The sequence below is a fragment of the Moschus berezovskii genome, chromosome 3 (genome assembly GCF_049115385.1).
Source record: "Moschus berezovskii isolate FMDL1 chromosome 3, NW_MosBer_1.0, whole genome shotgun sequence".
Lineage (NCBI taxonomy): Eukaryota > Metazoa > Chordata > Mammalia > Artiodactyla > Moschidae > Moschus > Moschus berezovskii.
In genome coordinates this window covers 11,378,152-11,389,430 of record NC_142462.1, presented here as the reverse complement: position 1 = coordinate 11,389,430, position 11,279 = coordinate 11,378,152, and positions in this window count along the sequence as shown.

Below are 11,279 nucleotides of genomic sequence, written 5' to 3'. Positions count from 1 at the left end.
CTCAGGTCACTGTTAGGACAGTCCTGCTGCAGGAAGCCCTGAGGGGTAAGCCTGCAGCTGCCTCCCCTGACAGCTGTGACCACGTCTTGTGATTTCCGCAGGCCTCAGCCCGTGCCTCTTGGTTGCTCCTTGCCTTGCTGCTGAGTGTGGGAAAACTCTGCGTGGGAGACATTCTGTCGTGAACCATGGGGCATGTGCCACTGCTGGCTTTTTCCTTCCAAGGACACCAGCAAGTGTGTGTGTCCGCATGAGGGGTGGCTCTGAAACAGCTTGAAAGCATAGGAAGGAGGCACACTCAGGACTTGCCTCTCACCAAACTCTGAAGTCCCAAAATCAGGGCCTCAAAGAGCGGAGAGATTCTGGAGACAGATCAGGCTTCCTTTGGTTTCCTCCCCGGTGGGGCAGCTTGAGGCCCTAGCTGCCCTCCTCCAAGAGACCAAGGCCCAAACAGCAAGTAAAGCTTGCCTTCGGATTTTCTCTTCTTCCCAGAAATAAGAGGGTACAGAGAAAACACAAATGGAATCTAAATCTGGTAAGATTTGCAGAACCATGAGGTTTCGCTGGGTCAGGAAGAGAGTAAAAATAGTCTCTTGGGATGAATCTTGCCCAGAAAAAGACAGACAAGCAAAGGGCAAGAAAATGCATAGTAAAATTTCACTTTTTTCCAACTTCCTATTTGGCTTCACTGTTTTTTTTTCCCGAACCGGTCATTTCTCCCACCACCTTCAAGCCATTTCTGATGAATAGACGAGAAAGCCAGAATCCACGGGACTGCGGGGTGCGGGAATTTCACAGATGGGCTCACGAAACCTGTGATGAAGATGGAGCCCAGAAGAGGACACTCTCCACAGAGCCAGACGGACCGACTGCTGCGACTCAGCCCTCAGCCCTCAGCCCTCAGCAGCAGTGTGGCCACAAAACAAGACTGGAGCGCAGACTCCAGAGGCTGAGGAGGAAGAGCAACTGAGCGTGCTCCCAGCTGTCCCTGACAAGCAAGGGCTCTCTCAGTTCTGGAAATCTCCATGACAGAGACATCCCTGTTTTCCCCAGACAGCTAGTTCCTCTCTGTCTGACATTTACGACCATTTCCTTTGGGGTGATCCAGCCTGCTCTCACGCAGTTCCTCCTTATCTCCAGATGCTCTTGTAATATCCTAGTGTCATGACTTAAAGATCCCATTCACCTGTCATTGAAGTCATAATAATTTCCTTTTAGAGGACTGTCTAAAGAAACTCAACTGTTCAAGGTCAGCAATTGTGAGAATAACTCACACATGAGATTCTCTCTTAGGACATTAAGTCAAGTTCTTCAAGTTGCAAGTAACCCAGACCCACTCAAAGAGGGGACATGGGTAAACCTATGGCTGATTCATGTTGATGTTTGGTAGAAAACCAATGCAATACTGTTTCTTGCTCCTTGGAAGAAAACGTATGACAAACCTAGACAATGTATTACAAAGCAGAGACATTGCCGACAAAGGTCCATATAGTCAAAGCTATGCTTTTTCCAGTAGTCATGTATGGATGTGAGAGTTGGACCATAAAGAAGGCTGAGTGCTGAAGAATTGATGCTCCTGAACTGTGGTTTTGGAGAAGACTCTTGAGAGTTCCTTGGACTGCAAGGAGACCCACCCAGTCCATCCTAAAGGAGATCAGTCCTGGGTGTTCATTGGAAGGACTGATGTTGAAGCTGAAACTCTAATACTTTGGCCACCTGATATGAAGAGCTGACTCATTTGAAAAGACCCTGATGCTGGGAAAAACTGAAGGCAGGAGGAGAAGGGGACGACAGAGGATGAGATGGTTGGATGGCATCACCGACTCAATGGACATGGGTTTGGGTGGACTCCAGGAGTTGGTGATGGACAGGGAGGCCTTGCGTTCTCTAGTCCATGGGGTTACGAGGAGTTGGATACAACTGAGTGACTGAGCAATGCAATAATGTAAAGCAATTGTCCTTCAATTAAATAAATTAAAAAAAAAAAAAACAAGTAAAAAGAGACCCACTCAAGCTGCTTTAAGTAAAAAGTGTGTTCTTGTTTTCTTTTCATTCTTTGTTTCTTTCCTCATAAGGAATAAGGGATATCTTGTGTTGCTGCTGTTGCTGCTAAGTCACTTCAGTCGTGTCCAACTCTGTGTGACCCCATAGACGGAAGCCCACCAGGCTCCCCCGTCCCTGGGATTCTCCAGGCAAGAACACTGGAGTGGGTTGCCATTTCCTTCTCCAATGTGTGAAAGTGAAAGTGAAAAGTGAAAGTGAAGTTGCTCAGTCGTGTCCGACCCTTAGCAACCCCATGGACTGCAGCCCACCAGGCTCCTCCATCCATGGGATTTTCTAGGCAAGAGTACTGGAGTGGGGTGCCATTGCCTTCTCGTATCTTGTGTTACCCAAGGGCAAAGAAGACCCTGGGACTTATCAGAAATGAGAACAAGGAACAGGGGAGCCCCAGGTGAACCCAGACAGGTACCTCAGCTTCTCTCTCCTCCTTGCCAGATCTCACCATGTCTTCCCTCTTCCTCCCCAAGTGCCCCCCATTCCCAGGGCTTTGCAAAATGCATTTCCCTGTTGAGACATCTATGTGCACAACCAAACAGAACTACCCTAACCTCAGTTTCACAATCTTTCTTACCTCAGCATGGCAGGTAACAATTTCAAATTTCTGGGGGCAATAACTGAAGTGACTCATTTTGGGTTAGGAGACAAACCCTAGTCCAGTTAATTATACCCTGAAAGAGGAGGTACTTATGGTTGAAATAAAGATATGTGCCCACCTTGTGTGGGTGAGAGCCAGGAGAGCCAGATCCCAATACCCATCTGCTATGGGGACTGGCAAATGGCTTTCATAGACTTAAAGGAATTAATAAGTTCTGTCTAGGCCACTGTATAAGGAAACAGCAGCTCTGGAACCTTGGAGGAGAGATGCACTTGCATCCTTTCCAGACATTCTTTACTTTGTTAGGACTATACTTCCCCAGGGGGAGGCCATCCTAGAGGGGCTGTTCTTGTAGGTAATTGTATAGTTTGGGCGGTTTAGAATCAGAATGGTAGGGAGCTGAATGCTTCCCACCATGTTTTCCCCCCAATATCTCACATCAGTCAGGCTTTTCTCTACCCTGATATTACTGAGCAGATGCTGGCATCAGTGGTCTGGATGTTTGTTGAAGATTTGTGAAGTACAGAAAAGAAGCAGAAAGTGTTCCCAGGCTTTGTGGAAGGAGGCAAAAGGAGAAATCAAAAATTTTTCTGCCTGTCTGTCATTCCTGTGTAAATTCTGACCCTCCTCTTCCCCAAACTATGGATACAACCACTATCTCCCCCTTCCCCAGCCCTCAGTCTCCTTGACTTATGGAGTTGTATCAGGTTTAATTTGAGGGCAGGGAGCCAAAACTGTTGATAAGCCATTGTGTAACCTACCCAGGGAATTATAACTCCATAAGTCTTGAGATCCAGCTTTCCAGAACAATCTACCTGTGGCATTCTAAATAATCTACCATGTATAGGCTTCTTTGAAATTTGAAGTTTATTTTTTATTAAATTACAGTTGATTTATAATGTGTTAGTTTCAGGTGTACAGAAAACTTATTCTGAAAAGAATATATATACATATATTGTTTTCCAAATTCTTTTTCATTGGAAAAGTTCAGTTCAGCCGCGCAGTCATGTCTGACTCTTGTGACCCCATTGACTGCAGCACGCCAGGACTCCCTGTCCAATACCAACTCCCGGAATTTTCTCAAACTGATGTCCATTGAGTCAGTGATGCCATCCAACCATCTCATCCTCTGTCATCCCCTTCTCCTGCCCTCAATATTTCCCAGCATCAGGGTCTTTTCAAATGAGTCAGCTCTTCGCATTAGGTGGCCAAAGTATTGGAGTTTCAGATTCAACATCACTCCTTTCAATGAACACTCAGCACTGATCTTCTTTAGGATGGACTGGTTGGATCTCCATGCAGTCCAAGGGACTCTCAAGAGTCTTCTCCAACACCACAGTTCAAAAGCATCAGTTCTTCGGTACTCAGCTTTCTTTATAGTCCAACTCTCACATTCATACATGACTACTGGAAAAAACATAGCCTTGACTAGACAGACCTTTGTTGGCAAAGTAACATCTCTGCTTTTTAATAAGCTGCCTAGGTTGGTCATAACTTCTCTCCCAAGGAGTAAGCATCTTTTAATTTCATGGCTGCAATCACAATCTGCAGTGATTTTGGAGCCCCCCCAAAATAAAGTCAGCCACTGTTTCCACTGTTTCCCCATCTATTTGCCATGAAGTGATGGGACTGGATGCCATGATCTTAGTTTTCTGAATGTTGAGCTTCAAACCAACTTTTGCACTCTCCTTTTTCACTTTCATCAAGAGACTTTTTAGTTCTTCACTTTCTGCCATAAGGGTGGTGTCATCTGTGTATCTGAGGTTACTGATATTTCTCCCGGCAATCTTGATTCCAGCTTGTGCTTCACCCAACCCAGCATTTCTCATGATGTACTCTGCATAGAAGTTAAATAAGCAGGGTGACAATACACAGCCTTGATGTACTCCTTTTCCTATTTGGAACCAGTCTGTTGTTCCATGTCCAGTTTTAACTGTTGCTTCCTGACCTGGATACAGATTTCTCAAGAGGCAGGTCAGGCGGTCTGGTATTCCCATCTCTTTCAGAATGTTCCACAGTTTATTGTGATCCACACAAAGGCTTTGGCATAGTCAGTAAAGCAGAAATAGAGGTTTTTCTAGAACTCTTTTGCTTTCTCGATGATCCAGCAGATGTTGGCAATTTGATCTCTGGTTCCTCTGCCTTTTCTAAAACCAACTTGAACATCTGGAAGTTCATGGTTCACATATTGTTGAAGCCTGGCTTGGAGAATTTTGAGCATAACTTTACTAGCATGTGAGATGAGTGCAACTGTGTGGTAGCTTGAACATTCTTTGGCATTGCCTTTCTTAGGGAGTAGAATGAAAAATGACTTTTTCCAGTCTTGTGGCCACTGCTGAGTTTTAAATTTGCTGGCATATTGAGTGCAGCACTTTCACAGCATCATCTTTTATGATTTTAAATAGCTCAACTGGAATTCCATCACCTCCACAAGCTTTGTTTGTAGTGATGCTTTCTAAGGCCCACTTGACTTCACATCCAAGATGTCTGGCTCTAGGTGAGTGATCAAACCATTGTGATTATCTGGCTCATGAAGATCTTCTTTGTATAGTTCTTCTGTGTATTCTTGCCACCTCTTCTTAATATCTTCTGCTTCGGTTAGGTCCATATCACTTCTGTCCTTTATTGAGCTCATCTTTGCATGAAATGCTCCCTTGATATCTCTAATTTTCTTGAAGTGATCTCTTGTCTTTCCCTTTCTATTGACTTCCTCTATGGTATGTCACTAAAAGATACTGAACACAGTTCCCTGTGCTATACAGTAGATCTTTATTGTTTATCTATTTTATATATAGAAGTGTGTATCTCTTAGTCCTAAACTGCTAATTTATCCCTCTCTCCTCCTGACCAGATCTTATTTTTAGAGCAGTTTTAAGTTCAGAGAAGAGTTGAGTAGAAGGTATCAAGATGCCCTTATCCTTCCTGCTGCAAGTGGTCACAGCCTCCCTGACTATCAACATCTCCACCAGACGGTACATTCATTACAATCTATGAGTTTATGCTGACACATCATTAGCACCCAGAGTCCACAGTTTATATTAGGGTTCACTCTTGGTATTGGCTATTTTATGGATTGACAAATGTATTATGACATGTGTCCACCATTACATGTTTTAAAGAGTAGTTTCACTGCCCTAAAGTTCTCTGTGTCCTGTTTATTTCTCCCTGCCCTCTAACCTTTGGTAACCACTGATTTTTTTTTTATTGTCTCCATATTTTTACCTTTTCCAGAAGGTCACATAGTAGCCTTTTCAGTAGCATACAGTAGCCTTTTCAGATTGGCTTCTTTCACTTAGTAATAACATACATTTAAAAGTCTTCCGTGTCTTTACATGGCTTGATAACGTATTCCTTTGTAGTTCTGAGTATATTCATGTCCGAGTGGGCTACAGTTTATTTAAACACTCCTTTATCAAGGGACACTTTGGCTGCTTCCAAGTTGTGCCAACTGTGGGTAAAACCACTGCACACACACACCTGCAGGTTTCTGTGCAGACCTGTGATGGACAGGGAGGCCTGGCGCGCTGCGGTCCACACGCCTGAGCGCCTGGACTGGACTGAGCTGGAGATTTCAGCTCATTTGGGTAACGGGCACAATGGCTGGATTGTATGGTGAGGGAATGTTTAGGTTTGTAAGAAGCCTCCAGACTGTCTCCACAGTGGTGCACCCCCTGCGTCTGCTCCAGCAGTGGATGAGTGTTCTTCTTGCTCCATGCCCTCGCCAACACTGGGTGTTTCTAGTGTTTCGGATTCTGGCCATTTAAATAGATCTGCAGGGGTATCACATTGCTGTTTCACTTTGCAAATATGTAGTGACATATTACATTGAATGCCTTTATATATGCTTATTTGCCATCTGTATCTCTTCTGCAATGGTGTGTCTATACGTCCTCACTTTTTATTCTAATGAGATTTCTGAGAAGAAATTCCTTAAGGATGTTTCTGCATGGAATTACTGTAATGCTCCTTTGTTAGGTTTTACTTGGGATCAATTTTCTCCAAAACTAAAATTTCATCCCTATTTTATAAAACTAAAAGCAAAATGAGCTCAAGTATTGGATTCATCACCAGTGACATAACTGATTACTATTTTTAGAGTCCATGAATTGATATTGTTAATCACATTATCATTTTTAGGATAATTTTGAATCCTTTTTTAAAGTTGGAGACAATGTTTATATTTTTCTTTAATGAATAAATAGTGGTTCCATACATCAGTTCAGTTCAGTTCAGTTCAGTCGCTCAGTCGTGTCCGACTCTCCGCGACCCCATGAATCACAGCACGCCAGGCCTCCCTGTCCATCACCAACTCCCGGAGTACACTCAAACTCATGTCCACAGAGTCGGTGATGCCATCCAGCCATCTCATTCTCCGTCGTCCCCTTCTCCTCCCGCCCCCAACCTTTCCCAGCATCAGAGTCTTTTCCAGTGAGTCAACTCGTCTCATGAGGTGGCCAAAGTATTGGAGTTTCAGCTTCAGCATCAGTCCCTCCAATGAACATCCAGGATTGATCTCCTTTAGAATGGACTGGTTGGATCTCCTTGCAGTATAAGGGACTCTCAAGAGTCTTCTCCAACACCACAGTTCAAAAGCATCGATTCTTCGGCGATCAGCTTTCTTCACAGTCCAACTCTCACATCCATACATGACCACGGGAAAAACCATTGCCTTGACTAGACAGCTGCTTCTAATTTCTTAAGTATAAGAAAGCAGAAGCCATTGTACCCAACTGCACTGACTAAAATCACATTTTACTTTCAAAAGTACTTTTCAGTTGCTTTCCTTCCAATTATAGCATATACATCTCACCTTTGTAATATAGAAAGCTTTAGCTTTTAGGTCATGGGTTTGTTTTTTTTTTTTTAAAGAAAACAAGTAAAACCCATGAAAAGCTTCCAACTTATGAACTTTACACTAAGGTTTTATTTTCACAAACTAGATGAAGAACATGCACTTTTTAAACAACAACAACAAAAAGGAAGCAGACATTTTAATACAAATTGTTCCAAGTAAGAGAATATACATTTAAGAAAATAATCATGGATGATAGAACACATCAGAGTTCCTCTTATAGATAAATCTGAATATCTCAAAATGCAATGATATTTAACATCAATGAAAGAGAAAATAGATAAGTTGGACTTCATCAAAATTTTGAAGAACAATAAATCAGAACATCAATAAATCAGAACACTATCCAGACAGTGAAAAGACAACCCACAGGATGGCCCAAAACACTTGCAAATTGTGTATCCAATATGATTCTGGATACTAGAAAATATGGACAGGTATATATTCAGAATATCCTAAATGTTCAGAATATGTAAAGAACACCTACAGCAACAAAAGGAAACACAATTCCATTTTAAAAAATGAATGAAGGCTTTGAGTAGACCTTTCTCCAAAGAAGATATACGAATGTCCACCAAGCATACGAAAAGATGCTCAATGTCATTAGTCATCAGGGAAATGAAAATTAAAACCACAATGAGATATTAGTTCACACCAATAAAATATATATAGTCCCCCAAAGGGAAATTCATGAGGATCAGTGAGGATGTGGAGAAAATGGAACACTTATACATTGTTGGTAGGAATTTTAAATGGTACAGTTCAGTTCAGTTCAGTTCAGTCGCTCGATCGTGTGCGACTCTCCGCGACCCCGTGAATCACAGCACGCCAGGCCTCCCTGTCCATCACCAACTTCCGGAGTTCACTCAAACTCATGTCCACAGAGTCGGTGATGCCATCCAGCCATCTCATTCTCTGTCGTCCCCGTCTCCTCCCTCCCCCAACATTTCCCAGCATCAGAATCTTTTCCAGTGAGTCAACTCATCCCATGAGGTGGCCAAAGTATTGCAGTTTCAGTTTTAGCATCAGTCCTTCCAATGAACACCCAGAATTGATCTCCTTTAGAATGGACTGGTTGGATCTCCTTGCGGTACAAGGGACTCTCAAGAGTCTTCTCCAGCACCACAGTTCAAAAGCATCAATTCTTCAGCGATCAGCTTTCTTCACAGTCCAACTCTCACATCCATACATGACCACGGGAAAAACCATAGCCTTGACTAACGGACCTTGGTTGGCAAAGTAATGTCTCTGCTTTTTAAAATGCTGTCTAGGTTGGTCATAACTTTCCTTCCAAGGAGTAAGCGTCTTTTAATTTCCTGGCTGCAATCAGCATCTGCAGTGATTTTGGAGCCCAAAAAAATAAAGTCTGACACTGTTTCCACTGTTACCCCATCTATTTCCCATGAAGTGATGGGACCAGATGCCATGATCTTTGTTTTCTGAATGTTGAGCTTCAAGCCAACCTTTTCACGCTCCTCTTTCACTTTCATCAAGAGGCTTTTGAGTTCCTCTTCACTTTCTGCCAGAAGGGTGGTGTCATCTGCATGCTGCTACTGCTGCTAAGTCACTTCAGTCGTGTCCGACTCTGTGCGACCCCACAGACAGCAGCCCACCAGGCTCTCCCGTCCCTGGGATTCTCCAGGCAAGAACACTGGAGTGGGTTGCCATTTCCTTCTCCAATGTCATCTGCATATCTGAGGTTATTGATATTTCTCCCGGCAATCTTGATTCCAGCTTGTGCTTCTTTCAGCCCAGCATTCCTCATGATGTACTCTGCATAGAAGTTAAATAAGCAGGGTGATAATATACAGCCTTGACGTACTCTTTTCCTATTTGGAACCAGTCTGTTGTTCCATGTACAGTTCTGACTGTTGCTTCCTGACCTGCATACAGGTTTCTCAAGAGGCAGGTCAGGTGGTCTGGGATTCCCATCTCTTTCAGAATGTTCCACAGTTTATTGTGATCCACACAGTACAGAAACTATGGAAAATAGTTTAACAGCTCCTCAATAAGTTAAACATAGAATTACACTGTATCCCAGTAATTCCACTCCTGTCTGTACCTGAAGAATTCAAAACAGATGTTCAAACAAAATCTTGTACACAAATGTTCGTAGCAGTTCTACTCATACTAGCCAAAAGGTACAAAAAACCCAAATGTTTACCAACAGATGAATGGATAAGCAAAATACCACACAGTGGGGTGTTGCTCAGCTATAAAGCGGAGAGAAATATAGACACATGCTACAACATAGATGAACACTATTCTCAACAACTTTCTAAGTGAAAGAAACCAGACACAAAAGACCACGTATTATATGATTCCATTTATAGAGACTGTCCACAATAGACAAATCAGTGGAGACAGAAGTAGATCAGCAGTTGCCAGGGGCTGCAGGAGTGGTGAATAGGAGCAGCCGCTTAATGGGTTTGGGCTTCCCATGGGGTGATGAGAAGTTCTAGAGATGATGGTGGTGACGGCTGCACAACATTGCCAATATACTTAAACACCCCTGAACTGTACACATTAAACTGGTTATAACGTAAATGTTATGTGATGCTATGCTTTACCATAGTAAAAAGGGCAATTGCTGCAAAAGCATCATTTGTTTCATTAGTCAATTTTATGGCAGAAACTAGTGCTTCCACTGGCAAAAATAGAATTTTTCTGAGTTTTAAGCCTCTTTTCGTGGGAGACCTGTAACATTTCTAATGTTTCTTACCTTCATCCCAAGTTCTAAAAAGGTATATGATTTGTTATAGTGGTTTGAAAAGTATGTCTACTTTTCACAGTTAATTTGGCCTCCACAGGTGTGTGTTAAATCTTGGAGATCAATATGTGTGATTTGTTCAGTAGCTCAGTCATGTCTGACTCTTGTGACCCCACGGACTGCAGCATGACAGGCTTTTCTTTCCTTCACTATCTCCCAGAGTTTGCTCAAACTCATGCCCATTGAGTCAATGATGCCATCCAACCATCTCATCCTCTGTCGTCCCCTTCTCCTCCTGCCTTCAATCTTTCCCAGCATCAGGGTCTTTTCCAATGAATCGGTTCTTCACATCAGCTGGCCAAAGTACTGAACTTTCAGCTTTAGCATCAGTCCTTCCAATGAATATTCAGGGTTAATTTCCTTTAGGATTGACTGGTTTGATGTCCTTGCTTCCCAACAGACTCTCATGAGTCTTCTGCAGCACCACAATTCAAAAGCTTCAATTCTTCAACACACAGCCTTCTTTATGGTCCAACTCTCACATCCATACATGACTATTAGAAAAACCATAGCTTTGACTATACATACCTTTGTTGACAAAGTGATGTCTCTGCTTTTTAATATGATGTCTAGGTTTGTCATAGCTTTTCTTCCAAGGAGCAAGCGTCTTTTAATTTCATGACTACAGTCATCATCCGCAATGATTTTGAAGCACAAGAAAGTAAAGTCTGTCACTGTATCCGTTTTTTTCCCATCTATTTGCAATGAAGTGATGGGACTGGATGCCATGATCTCAGTGCTGTCAGATACAAATAACAAATGGTGCAGAGGGTGTGGAGGAAAGGTAATCCTCCTGTACTGTTGGTGAGAATGCAGATCAATGCAGCCACTATGGAGAACACTGTCTGGGCGTATCTCCAGACAAAACTTTAATTCAGAAAGAGACATGAACCCCAGTAGTAGCACTATTCACAAAAGCCAAGACATGGAAGCTACCTAGTGTCCATCGATAGATGAATGGATAAAGAAGTGGTACATATATACAGGAATACTATCAGCTGTTA